The sequence below is a fragment of the Oncorhynchus tshawytscha genome, linkage group LG20, assembly GCF_018296145.1.
Source record: "Oncorhynchus tshawytscha isolate Ot180627B linkage group LG20, Otsh_v2.0, whole genome shotgun sequence".
NCBI lineage: Eukaryota > Metazoa > Chordata > Actinopteri > Salmoniformes > Salmonidae > Oncorhynchus > Oncorhynchus tshawytscha.
Genome location: NC_056448.1, coordinates 14,007,732 through 14,022,727, shown reverse-complemented (window position 1 = coordinate 14,022,727; position 14,996 = coordinate 14,007,732). Strand labels below are relative to the sequence as shown.

The following is a 14,996-nucleotide window of genomic DNA, read 5'->3' as shown; positions in this document are numbered from 1 at the left end:
GACAGAGCATTTTTATCTGCACTGATCTCCCTGCTGCATAGGCAGACTTAATGAGGTGTTCAAAGCCTCTCCTGCTCCTTTCCTACAGAAAGTAGGGTTTCATTCAGAATGTGAACTGGAAAGCAAAGCCATTTGATCACATTGCTTGCCAAATATCTGAATGTCATTCCATTCACTGCTTTGATTATCTTATCACCGCAAACCAATGGTGTCACTTGCAATTTTATAAGAAGCAGTTCTTGTTACTTTGTAAAAACGGAGTCTACTGTATGTGCTATCATATATCAATCCATTAAATCACTTTCAAATTACAGTCCGATCAATAGACTCTAGCAGGAACAGACGGTTTCCCCGCCCCCCCCTTCTTCTCTTCACCTGGGGATGCTATTATTGTCGAGAACTGTCAACTTGTTATACTTCTGTGGAACTGTGTGACTTTATAATGAGCAAGGTAAAGGCCAGGGAAAGAAGATAGATAGAGAGATATATATAGAGAGAGAGCCAGCCAGCCAGCCAGCCAGCCAGCCAGCCAGCCAGCCAGCCAGCCAGCCAGCCAGCCAGCCAGCCCAGCCAGCCAGCCAGACAGACAGACAGACAGACAGACAGACAGACAGACAGACAGACAGACAGACAGACAGACAGACAGACAGACAGACAGACAGACAGACAGACAGACAGACAGACAGACAGACAGACAGACAGACAGTGAAGTTTTTCAGTTTGTTGCTGTGGGAACTGTTGCTAAGCAGTGTTTAGGAGGCTTAGAACATAAAGAGAGAATAAAGTTAAACAGACATAAGGGGGAGGTGGACAAAGTGATGAGAAGAACATTTTGAATGAAGAAAAAGAAGTAGAGAGCAAGCAGATAGCAGCATAAAGGGAAGACTCGAACTCAATGATCCCAAGGATTGAAATCGACATACTGTAGGTAGAAATGAAAATGACCAATGCAAACATGTTCTCTCAGCCATCTCAGCTATCCAAAAACGCGTCTTCTCTGAGAGAAAGGGAAGGTATAAGCAGGTGCGGATGTCTCTTTAATTCATTAAATAATAATAGAGTAATAAGTAATTATGTTTTAAGAGCCAATCAGTTAGTGTCACACAACGATCTACCAAGTAAGGCTTATACTCTTTAATGTGATTCATTTCTTTGGTATTTCGTTACACTACATGTATTCAATTCAACTGTAATTTCTGTTACAGGGACCAAGCTAAAAAAGATTCCATATTTCCATGAGTCTGTCCCTGTGTGCCTCTGGGTGCTTTATCTCCCTACAGGTCGATCTCATTCCTGCAGACACGATGGCTATTTTTAGCCTAGTGACTAGTACGCTCCAGCTAGCGCTTGGTGTCGTCCCTGGTGATTACACACCAATGGTGAGTCTAATTGAGAATGCGAGTGTGTGTGTTTACTTTTTCATCATATCTTCTCCAACAATGGATGCTGTTGGACCATGCAAACGTGCATGCACTCACACACACAATAACCCCTCGGTCTTTGCCACGTTATTTCATCTCCTCTCTCTATACTTTCATCCCTCAGCCTGTTTCTTGCACTCCTTCTCTGTCATCTCTCTTTTTCCCTCTCTGCAATCTCACTCCTACTCTCTGTCATCTTTTCTCTGCTTGCTTTACTTGCCACACACCTCCTCTCTGTCATCCCATCCGTACCAGTCCCCCTCCTGCCAACCTGCAGATTCAATCCAGTATCGCCTTTTTTTTGCTTACATACTGACTATCATATGATGTTCAGCAGATTCAAAAAATCTATTATGCATTGATAATATGGATGAAGTATAATAGCAGATGTCAAAATATAAGTATTGGAGATTTTGAGAAAATGAAAATGTATACCTCACTAATTTAGGGTGATACAGTATTGAAACTCCCAATGCTAGGATTCAGAGTGCTTGGGAAAAGGGAGACAAATGGGAAAACAAGTCAACGTCACCATATAGGTACCATATACAGTAGGTACGTAACAGAGGCACATGTTGTGTACCCATGTACAAATCAGGTCAGAAGTTCACATCATGCATTATTTGGGACATACTATGTTAGACAAAAAAAAAGGATCTGACAACCTCAAGGGAACACAGAAAAAGCTGAAATGTCTTGAGTCAATAAGTATTCAACCCCTTTATTATGGCAAGTCTAAATACGTTCAGGAGTAAAAATGTGCATAACAAGTCACATAATAAGTTGCATGGACTCACTCTTTGAGCAATAATAGTGTTTAACATGATTTTTTAATGACTACCTCATGTCTATACCTCACAGTTCCCTCAGTCGAGCAGTGAATTTATAGCCACAAAGATCAGGGAGGTTTCCATGTCCACAAAGAAGGGCACCTATTGGTTGACAGATATTTTTATTTATTTTTAAAGCAGACATTGAATATCCCTATGAGCATGGTGAAGTTATAAATTACACTTTGGATGGTGTATCAATACACCCAGTCACTACAAAAATACAGGCGTCCTTCCTAACTCAATTGCCGGAAAGGAAGGAAACTGCTCAGGGATTTCCCCATGAGGCCAAGGTTGACTTTAAAACAGTTACAGAGTTGAATGGCTGTGATAGAAAACCGATGATGAATCAACAACATTGCAGTTAGTGTGCCTTCAGAAAGTATTCATAACCTTTGACTTATTACACATTTTGTTGTGGTACAGCCTGAATTCAAAATTAAACATATAGATTTTTCTAACCCATCTACACACAATACCCCATAATGACAAAGTGAAAGTATGTTATTAAAAATTAAATACAGAAATATCTCATTTACATAAGTATTCACACCATTGAGCCAATACTTTGTAGAAGCAACTTGGCAACGATTACAGCTGTGAGTATTTATTGGTAAGTCTCTAAGAGCTTTCTACACCTGGATTGTGCAACATTTGCCAATTATTCTTTTGAAAATTCTTCAAACTCTGTCAAATTGGTTATTGATCATTGCTAGACAGCCATTTTCAGGTCTTGCCATAGGTTTTCAAGTAGATTTAAATCAAAACTGTACCTTGACCACTCAGGAACATTCACTGTCTTCTTGATAAGCAACTCCAGTGTAGATTTGGCAGAAATTACAGTGAAAAGAAGGAAGTCTGCACAGTCTATAAGTCTATAAATATTCCAAAGGCAGTAAAGTAAAACTGCAAAAAAAATGTGGCAAAGAAATTAACGTTATGTTAATACAAAACGCTATGTTTGGGGCAAATGCAACACATCCCTGAATAACACTCATATTTTCAAGCATGGTGGTGGCTGCATCATGTTATGGGTATGCTTGTCATCGGCAAGGACTAGGGATTTAGGGAGGGGGATAAAACAGGCAAAATTCTAGAGGAAATGCCACGACTTCCTTCGAAGTCGGTCCCTCTCCTTGTTCGGGCGACGTTCGGCGGTCGACGTCACCGGTCTTCTAGCCAACGCCGATCCACTTTTCATTTTCCATTTGTTTTGTCTTGTCTTCCCACAAACCTGGTTTCAATTCCATCAATTATATGTTGTGTATTTAACCCTCTGTTCCCCCCATGTCCTTGTCTGGTATTGTTTATTGTATGTGCTTGTGCACATTATGTTTGGTGTGCGTCGGGTTATGTACCCATTCATTGATTGTTCTGTTTTCCGGTGGGTTTTCATTATTAAACTGCGCCGTTGGAAACACAGTTTTTTCTCTCCTGTGTCTGACTTCTCTGCCGCCAGTACGAACCCCTTACAGGAAAAGCAGGTTCAGTCCGTTTTAAAACAGACACTAGGAGACAAATTCACCTTTCATCAGGACAATAACCTAAAACACAAGGCCAAATATACACCGGAGTTGCTTTTGCTTACCAAGACAACACGGAATGTTTGTGAGTGGCCTAGTTACAGTTTTGACTTACGGTTTGAATATCTATGGCAAGACTTGAAAATGGCTGTCTAGCAATGATCAGCTACCAACTTGACAAAGCTTGAAGAATTAAACAATAATAATAATGTGCAAATACTGTACAATCTAGGTGTGCAAAGCTCTTGGACCTGGCCAGAAAGACTCACAGCTGTAATCAATGCCTAAGGAGATTCTGACATGTATTGACTCAGGGGGCTGAATACTTATGTAATCAATATATATATTTTTTTCTTCCACTTTTACATTACAGAGCATTTTGTGTAGATCATTGACAAACAAATGACAGTTAAATCCATTTGAATCCCAATTTGATAACACAACAAAATGTTGAAAAAGTTAAGCTGTGTGAATACTTTCTGAAAGCATTGTATGAGTATGTCAAAACAATATAGCCTATTTGTATGTGCTTACAAAATGTATACAGACAAAAATGAGCAACTAATATTGAGCAACTGATTTCAGGTTTTCATCAGCAAGTAAAGGACCAGGTAGGAATAAATTGTGCTAGAGTTCCTCTTTAAAACACTTGACCCATAGAGTAGACAGAGTAATACTGAAAAGCCATTTCACTCTTTAATGAACTCCATCCTAAGTTGTTAAATACTTGAGGGCTGAGCACTGAGCAGTTAAGCAGCAGGCTATGTTGTGGTTTTTAATCAGACATTAACGTAGCTTACAGCTTATTTACTCTTAATACCAAGAGTGTGACTGTACTCACTTCAATTTACCAGATAACCTCAGAGGATAGAAAGCAGAGAAAAGTTGGACTGGAGTCAATTTTACATGTATTAGACAATTTTTACTTGGTCTTGACTGCCATCAAGTGGCCATACGTGGCAATAGCACAGTGTCTCTAGTTCAATACTCTGATGAACAACATGAGGGATATAACACTGTTCCATAATGAATTAAGAACTTTATTTGTGTGTAACAAAACAGCATATTTACAAAGGATGTGTGTAAAATAGGAATAAACAGTTAGCCTAGAATACATTATTGAGAGGAGCAGTATGATGAGGATAAACAATCCGTGGCAAACATACTGTATCCACCAGACAACTTCAATGTTTCTTACATAACACATAAAACCTCGTTCTAGTTATATTGTCATTAACCATGATATAGTACACACCATTCCTACAGGATTTAACTGACATCTGTAACATATTGGGAAGTGCAGAACCGCCAAACGTCTTTAAAGGTAACCTTCCACTAGCACCAGACAGTCTTCTTAAAAGGTTTCAGTCCAGGTGTTGTCAGACGTGCTTTAGGTCAGGTTGACGATTAGGATGCATCCTCGTCAATTTTTAGGTGCCAGGTAGTACTTGATGTGGCCGATGTCTGCAATCATGTACTCCATCACTGGAGGGAAAAAGCAAACAGGTTGAGATGGTCTTACACACGTTACCCCTGAACAGAAACTCCACAGACCTGAGTTTTCAGGGCCAACAGTGATCATGGAAGTTATGAACAGCTAACTTGTTACCATTCTATTACCACTTCCATCCGTTCTGTACCGCTACTTACTAATGGGCAGCGTGAGTAAAGGACGGCCTTGGTTGCAATTAAAAATGAATAAGTAAGTGGTGTGACTCTCTGTGAAGTCTTCCCTCTGTAGTCTCTGGGCATGTAGTGTACCTAGAGGGACGCCAGCTGACATGCAGAGGGTAACCGTGTTGGAGATAGAGGAGTAGCTCTGGAGAAGAAGTTCAGGTAGTTCAGGGTAAAGATCAGCCATACTGGTTCTTTGATCTCAATGTTCACCTGTAGGAGACAGAATCAAAAATGGGTCACTTTGGAATTATGGCTTTCGCTTTCTTCAGCTTGACCCATTTAAACGTAATCAGCCTCAAATAACCCAGAGGGTGGAGCAAAATGGTTTTATTATGCAAAGTTCTCTGTTAAAATAGTACTTGTGCTGAGCCTTTTGACATTGATTTAAAAGGTCATGTAAGTCGGGGCAGCAGGTAGCCTCGCAATTAAGAGTCTTAGGCCAGTAACCGAAAAGTCGCTGGTTCGAATTCCCAAGTCAACTAGGTGAAAAATATGTTGATGTGACCTTGAGCAAGGCACTTAACCTTAATTGCTTCAGGGTCAATGGATAATAATGGATGATCCCTGGCCCTGATCCCGCTTTCAAGGGGAGTGGGATATGCAAAAAACACATTTCCAGTTCACACATGTGTATAATACACACTTGAAACAAATGTAAGCACCCATCTAATTATTAAGTGTGCAGTGCACTTGGCTCAAGTCAACAATCCAAACAACTACAGAAATTGCTATTGAAGTGGTCGGCCTAGTGGTTAGTTGCCTGACTACAAATGATGTCCTGTGTCTGTTGATTTGACTGTCAGGGCGTGTGAGTATGTGTGTGGAGGCAGTCAGGCCTCTCTCACTGACTCATCCTCATTGTCCACAATGTTGGTCTGGGACAGCTTGATGTTGCCAGTGCCTAACTCCCCACTGGCTGAGAACTGGACCCCGCCTTCCGCACAAGTGATCAGGACAGCATCCCCGATTTGGGACAGGTCTCTACAAATCCGTGAGAATTCGCTAGACGGCATTTTCACCACACAATTGTGCTCTTGTTCCTAAAGAGAGAACAGGATATGGTGCGAGCTAAACATTTTGCCAGCTCCTCCACTTTCACTGTACATCAATGGACATTGAAAATATCACATCTAACTCGCACTGAACCGATTGTGAATAAGGAATAAAGATTGCTTACTGGAATACGGAGCTGTCCACATCCAAGTCCATCAACTTAGTCTCATAGTCAGAGACTTTCTCCTGATCTAACAACACAGAGACAAGGTTATACATTAGGACATGCCCCAGAAAATATATGACCTTCATACTTGGAACAGGTCACTCAGCAGGTGTTTACAAAGAGTGTGTGTATGTGGCCAGCCTGGTCTCATAGACTAGACATAGGATAGTAAATGTAAATCTGGGACAAATTAGTTTGTTAAGTTTGGTATGGTTACATAAGACAGTTACTTAATATCCTTTTTACTGCAGCGGGCTAAATCAGGGTCACACAGAGTGATTCTTGGTAGTCTTGAACAAATCTACTTTGAAACAAAAGTAAATACCTCACACCCATGATTATGGGCTTATGTAGCATGTTAGATATAGAGTTGAAATGTATTCAATCTTGAGTTTGTATCCCAATATTACACTTTATATTCATCACAGAAGACTGAAGTATATCAAAACTGTTTGACATACTGTAGAAACCAGATTTTTGTTGTAAAAAAAAAAAAGTATTATGAAAAATATTAATAACATTCCACCCAAGAGGCCAAAGACGATGCTTTTTGTCATTGACTGCAGCAAAGGGCTAAGGCAAAAATGAAAGTAGAGTGGTTGGTCGGGGTGGGTGGGTAGGCATATAACACGAACATCTAGCAACCCGAATGTCATCACGGACAACTTTAGTATTTGAACTAATTAGCAACTTTTCAACTACTTACTTCTTTTTAGCTACTTATAATGTTAGCTAACCCTTCCCCTAACCCAGGTCCTGGGCACCCTCTCACACCCGGGTGCACGTTTTGGCTTTTGCCCTAGCAATACACAGCTGATTCAAATAACCAAGTCATCCTCAAGCTTTGATTATTTGAATCTGCTGTGTAGTGCTAGGGCAAAAAACAAAATCTGCACCCGGGGGGCCCTGGACCAAGTTTGATAACTTACCCTTCCCCTAACCCTAACCCTTTTAGCTAACCCTTCCCCAACCATAACCCTTTTAGTTAACCCTTCCCCAACCGTAACCCTTTTAGTTAACCCTTCCCCAACCGTAACCCTTTTAGTTAACCCTTCCCCAACCGTAACCCTTTTAGTTAACCCTTCCCCAACCGTAACCCTTTTAGTTAACCCTTCCCCAACCATAACCCTTTTAGCAAACCCTTCCCCTAACCCTTTTAGCTAACCCTTCCCCAACCATAACCCTTTTAGCTAACCCTTCCCCAACCATAACCCTTTTAGTTAACCCTTCCCCTAACCCTAACCCTTTTAGTTAACCCTTCCCCAACCATAACCCTTTTAGTTAACCCTTCCCCAACCATAACCCTTTTAGCAAACCCTTCCCTAACCATAACCCTTTAACCCTAACCCTAACCCTTCCCCTAACCCTTTTTCCCTAACCCTTTTAGCTAACCCTTCCCCTAACCCTTTAGCTAACCCTTCCCCTAACCCTTTTAGCTAACCCTTCAACTAACCCTAACCCTTTTAGCTAACCCTTCCCCTTTTAGTTAACCCTTCCCCTAACATGAACCCTTTTAGCTAACCCTTCCCCTAACCATAACCCTTTTAGCTAACCCGTCCCCTAACCATAACCCTTTTAGCTAACCCTTCCCTAACCATAACCCTTTTAGCTAACCCTTCCCCTAACCCTTTTAGTTAACCCTTCCCCAACCATAACCCTTTTAGCTAACTGTTCCCCAACCATAACCACTTTAGCAAACCCTTCCCCTAACCCTAACCATTTAACCTTACTCCTAAACTTAACCCTAACCCCTAGCCTAGCTAACATTAGCCACCTAGCTAGAATTCGTAACATATCATAAGTTTAGCAGATTTGTAACATTGTATGTTTTGCTAATTCATAACATACTGTATGTTTAGCAAATTTGTAACATGTAATACCAATTGTAATTTGTAACATATCATACGAAATGGGTGATGGACATCCACAATATATACCATACGAAACATGACATATCATACTACACTGAACAAAAATAGAAACACAAGATGTAAAGTGCTGGTCCCATGTTTCATGAGCTGAAATAACATTTCCCAGAAATTGTCCATATGTACACAAAATAATATTTCTCTCAAATGTTGTGCACAAATTTGTTTACATCCCTGTTAGTGAGCCTTTCTCCTTTGCCAAAATAATCCATCCACCTGACAGGTGTGGCATATTAAGAAGCTTATTAAAAAGCATGATCATAACACAGGTGCACCTTGTGCTGGGGACAATAAAAGGCCACTCTAAAAATGTGCCGTTTTGTCACACAACACAATGCCACAAATGTCATGCAATTGGCATGCTGACTGCAGGAATGTTGACCAGAGCTGTTGCCAGACAATTGAATGTTAATTTCTCTACCATAAGCCGCCTCCAAAGTCGTGTTAGAGATTTTGACAGCATGTTCAACCGGCCTCACAACCACTTGTATGGCGTCGTGTGGGTGAGTGGTTTGCTGTTGACTGTTGTTAACAGTGTTCCCCATGGTGGCGGTGGGGTTACAGTATGGGCAGGCTTAAGCTACGGACAACTAACAACTAACTAACATATTTTATCGATGACAATTTGAATTCATAGAGATAGAGTGTGAAAGGAATTTGATTCCTATATGTTTATCAACCAATTCAATTAAAACACTCTGCCCATTTCTAAGGATTTGTAAGATACTTATTTGCATAAAATAGACAGAGACCAGTCTCAAAATCAATCACTAGCGTTTATTCTCGAGAGTACTGATCATGGTACAATTCACAATAGGTTATAAACTAAAAATGACGTCATAGGTTTTAAACTGTTTCTCCTCCACTCCGAATCAATGGCAGTATAGTTCACAAGCCTTCCCACATCGTCCACCACCTGTTAAATAATTTACAACTAGCCCAATGTCTCTGCTCTCCCTGTGTAGAGATAAGATGTCCCGTAAGGAACACAGCATTCTAGCCAGTCTGACGATAACTCCATTAGTTTCTAACAAGGAAAAGACAGTCCAAAAACTACACACATTACATTCAGTATTATGATTATAATAAGATTCATACCACCATACAGTAACATAGTAGTATTATGTTTAGTCATAGTTCTGACTGAAATGTATACATATTTAGTCATTATTCATAAAAATCCCTTAACATAGAGTGACGAGATCCTGAGGCCCATTGTCGTGCCATTCATCACCTCATGGTTCAGCACTATAATGCATGGCCCCATGTTGTAAGGATCTGTACACAATTCCTGGAAGCTGAAAATGTCCCTGTTCTTCCATGGCCTGTATACTCACTTGACATGTCCCATTGAGCATGTGTGGGATGCTCTGGATCGACGTGTATGACAGGATGTATCCAGCAACTTCACACAGCCATTGAAGTGGAGTGGGACAACATTCCACAGGCCACAATAAACAGCCTGATCAACTCTATGTGAAGGAGATGTGTTGCGCTGCATGAGGCAAATGGTGGTCACACCAGATACAGACTGTTTTTTTGAGCCATGCCCCTAGCTTTTTTTAATTGTATTTGTGACCAACAGATGCATATCTGTATTCCCAGTCATGTTAAATCCATAGATTAGGGCCTAATGAATTTATTTGAATTGACTGATTTCCTTATATGAACTGTAACTCAGTAAAAAATTTGAAATTGTTGCCTGTTCCATTTATATATTTTTTTGTCCAGTATAAATGGAGTGTCTTGGATTTACATACAGAATAATATGAAATGCTCCGAGACCTACTTACTGGCCTACTTACTTTCAGTCTCAAACATCAGAAGAGTCTCTGCAGTGTCATTTGCACTTAAGGTGATGATGTCCTCATTCCCTGCACACCTCAAAATCTTGGGACATGCTGCCAGCAAGTGTTCATTTTAGGTAAACTCAACAGAGTTGTCAATGAATGCCAACTCATGAAAATGAATGCACACTTTGTTCACGCACCTGGTTAGGTTGACTCCCATAGCGAGTGTGCGATCACAGCGATACCAGTCGAATCCATCGCTTCGCAAGTTGAGGTGCACGAGGGAAACATGTGATGAGTCCATACTCTGGAGGGAGATAACCGAGGAGCTCACATCCCAGCAAGCTTCAGTGATAAGGTCTTTCAGAGCGTTCAAAACTTTCTTTAGTATTAAACCTGGGGTCAATCGTGCCTCAAACATTTAGCGTTTGCTTGTGTTTCTTTGCTGATTTGGAAAGCAGTATTTAGGATCAGTTGATGGTAGCTGCTGCTACAGGTCGAAATATGCGTAAGGAGCCCTCCTAATGTTATTCCCACAATTAAATGTAGGCCGCGTTCCAGACCGTCTACAAAGCAGACGTGTTGCACAAGTAAAACCTCACGAATATTCTGCCATGATGTGAGGTACTTGGTGTAAGAATTGTTTTTAATTGTATTTATTTATCCTTTATTTAATCATAGAAGTCACAATGAGATTTAAATATATTTTTCAAGTGAGCCCTAGCCAAGAAAGCAGCATACATTAAGTTACACATGAGACAACACAACATAAAACATAACAATGAATGCAAGTTAAAACAGTGCATAAGATCATTTAAAAGGTTTAAAAACATGTGCAATCTGTGGTCAACAGCCATCCAATCTGGGATTTCAAAAAATCAAGCAGAATAAAATGATCTAGTTTTATGTCCTTTTGCGAAGTGTTCCAAGATGATGGGGCAGCAAAGCTAAAGGCTTTTACCAGACTAAGGTCTTGTGTTGGGAACATGATATAAAATACAGTTCTGTGATCTTAGATGGTAATGTCAATTACCCTGTAGGGTGAGTAAAGTGCTTCAATTTATTGGCAGCTGCCATTAGATGGCTTTATAGACAACCATGTACCAGTGAGTCTGTGGACTTACAGTTAAGGATGGCCATCCTGCCAACTGATAGAAGGTACAGTGATGTGTGAGAGGTCTTGTGTTGATTACAATTCATACTTGTATGGTAATGGATCATTTTGTTTTCAGCAATAAATCAGGTATTTTGTTTAAAACTAACATTTTGTTTGACGGGTTGTTCCTGAAATTATGAATTGAATCAAACATAAACAAGTTCTGGATTTAAATTAATTCTGGACTTATTTATTTTCTTATTCTCTCCACCCCAGTTCAGTGTTTCCATGTGTAGTAAATGTCCATCTCCTTCCATTCCTGGGTCCTGTGTGTGCATAGGACCAAGATAACAGGCCCTTTGACCACTAGATGTCGGTATTCTGCTTCTGATTCAGTGGTAGGCGATGCGGTGGTAGGTGGTAGGCTATTTCAGTGGTAGGCTACGAGGAACAAAAGGGATGGAGGGTGTGTTGTAAAGTCACTCTGGAAAGCCAGAGTGTGCTCAGAGTGCACTCTGGGTGTTAATAAAGTCAGAGTCTTGTCAGATTGTCTGTTCCTAAATTCAGAGAGTTTCGCTCTCGGAGCGTTCAGAGCGCAAACTGGATGTTCTGGCCAAGGAGTAGGGTTGATCCGAGCCTTCGGACCTCACAACGTCAGTCAAGCACCCAAGCTAATTGGCTAAAGTTGGTTTCTTCTTAGGTTCCTGCCTTTCTAGGGAGTTTTTCCTAGCCACCGTGCTTCTACATCTGTATTGCTTGCTGTTTGGGGTTTTAGGCTGGGTTCCTGTATAGCACTTTCCCAATATGAACCCATAATTGGTAGATAATCAATTATCTCCATACTTTATCACCATTCTGCAGTCCCTACTTTCATCTCAGGCTAAAATAACAATTTATTTTCAAGGATACATCCCTCAACCCCCTCTCCAGAATGGCATTGCTGCGCTTGCAGCACTATGTGGACAGAGTGATGTTTGAGGGCCAGTGTGCAGACTATGGGTTGATGAACGTCTGTACCCGCAAGGTGATGGCGGCCTCCCCAGGGGATCACTGGAACATCTGACCCAGTGTGAGATTAGGAGGCTGCTGGCCAGGGAGAGAGAGAGGCCATCCAGACCCTGGGGGTAAGCCTGGGGGGCTGCGCTGTGCTCTGGTGAGGGACAACATGGTCACCCCAGGGGAGAGGTCCATGGAGCTACGCACCAAACAGGCCCAGCCGGGGTGTGGCCGTGCGCCGGACACGCTATCTCCTTCTGGTTCTCCTCAGCAACAGAGGCATCAGCAGTGGTCCTCAACCATAAAGCCTATCAGATGGCTGCATGCCTCTGCAATGTAGGACAATAACTTGCATGAATGCACTGCTTAACTGAACTCTTGCGTTTCTCCAGTGTCATCGACAGTAAAGGATCTATAACAGAGTAAAACTGAGTTGAAACTGTCCAAAACTGTTTACACTGTCTCCTAAGGTTACTGACATATTTGTTCTTCTTTAACTGCAGTGACCTGGTATGCAAGACCAGTACACACTATCATTTTCATCACGTCAGCCACAGAGAGTGAACTAGTATGCAGTGAGTGACCTAGTATGTAAGTACACAGTAGTCTGTATGGTCAGGTCCCGCATTCTTATTACGTTATTATGTCAGCCACAGAGAGACCAGTATAAACACGCAATGTAACACTAACTGACAGTTTAAGGGTTAAGAGTCAGACACTCAGTTTAACCTCTACAGGATGTAGAGTGTCCCCCCCGCGGGACGTCCCCCCCAGTTGTCATAGGCTAATGTGATTAGCATGAGGTTGTAAGTAACAAGAGCATTTCCCAGAACATAAACAGATCTAATATGGGCAGAAAGCTTACATTCTTGTTAATCTAACTGCACTGTCTAATTTACAGTTGCTTTTACAGTGAAATAATACCATGCTATTGTTTGAGAAGAGTGCACCGTTATGAACTTGAAAATGAATTCATAAAACATTTAGGCACATTTGGGCAGTCTTGATACATTTTAAACAGAAATACAATGGCTCATTGGATCAGTCTAAAACTTTGCACATACACTGCTGGCCAAAGTCTAAATTGCACCTAGATTCCTAAGTCATGTATTGGCCTTTTTCTTGCATTTTAAAGATGAAAAAATTACAAAAAACGTGTGTTTTGTTCTTTGTATTATCTTTTACCAGATCTAATGTGTTATATTCTCCTATATTAATTTCACATTTCCACAAACTTCAAAATGTTTCCTTACAAGTGGTGTCAACAATATGCATATCCTTGCTTCAGGTCCTGAGCCACAGGCAGTTAGAGTTGGGCGTCATTTTAGACGAAAATTGAAAAAAGGGTTCGATCCTTAATTAACAAGTAGTAAGCTAATTATTATTGATGTTTGGAACACCAATAGCAGAGTAAATATGTACCCTGTCAAGTGTCTTAGAGAAATGGTTGCATGTTGTGTTCATAACCTGAGTCTAAGGTAGATACACCTTCAGAACAGAATGTATTAGAGCCATGAACAATTTTGGAAGCATGACTCATGCATGCTGTGTTTAAGGTAGTAGAAATAAAAAAAGAGCATATGCTCAAAGTATGAAATCAACCCATAGTGTTTGACAAGGTGTTTGTCAACGTAAAGGCCCATTGCAGTCAAAAGTATGTTTTTCCTATGTTTTATATCATATTGAACAACAGCTGATGAAACTAACACTGAAAATGTGTGAAAAAATTTGATCAGTGTTATTCCTGGTTGTATTTTCAACAAGCAACTATCTACACAGGACCTTCCAATCTGCAGGTTTGCATGGGCAGGAGTTCCGGCTTTCCATCGTGACATCACCAAATGTCCAAATGTAAATTGATTAAGAGTTTCAGACCTCTGTCAATAACAGCTAGTTTTCTGTTTCCCCTCCCCACTCAGACCACTCCCAACAAACAGTCCTAGCTAAATTCTCGCTTGAGAAATAAGTTACTCACAGTATAAGCGGCTGCATTGGGCCTTTAATAGAAAGTAGCTGGCGCAGGCTGACACTGTACTGGTACTATAAATGAACATAATTGCTTGAACTAGCCTAATAATGTCATACACTTCTATTGGAAACATACATTACAGAAACCTGTTTGCTAGAGGGCAATCCAGACTTAAAACTTCTTCATATTTTTCCTGGAACAGTAATGGCTGTTTTCTCTACAATCTCATTGTGCAGGAGTTGGCTGTAGCTGCATTCTCCAGGAAATTACCAAGCCCTGTTATCTTGCCATTGTCCGAGCCCTGTCAATAACCATTTGCAGTAATTGGTGTATTGATAGTACCTTTTTCAACCATTTTGTTTTTCCAGCCAGCTAAAGAGAAAATAGGGCACATCTGTTTTGACTTACAATTTGCACAATGTAGGCCTAAAAACACACACACACACAACTCCAGACACACACCCACACCACCCTAACTTCTGACGTCAGAGGGGGAGTTTAGAAGGGGGCACAAAAATTCACCCCTGCCTTTTTGGGATGGAACAAG

General features: G+C 40.9%; 1 long non-coding RNA gene across 1 annotated transcript; it reads right to left on the bottom strand.

Moving 5' to 3' along the window:
• Positions 1-4,796: 4,796 nt before the first annotated feature.
• Positions 4,797-10,578, bottom strand: LOC121840192. The gene is made up of 5 exons (XR_006079448.1): positions 10,404-10,578; positions 6,629-6,695; positions 6,301-6,491; positions 5,536-5,661; positions 4,797-5,259 (listed from the first exon to the last, which is right to left on the bottom strand). It is a non-coding gene; the product is annotated as an uncharacterized LOC121840192 (long non-coding RNA).
• Positions 10,579-14,996: the final 4,418 nt, after the last annotated feature.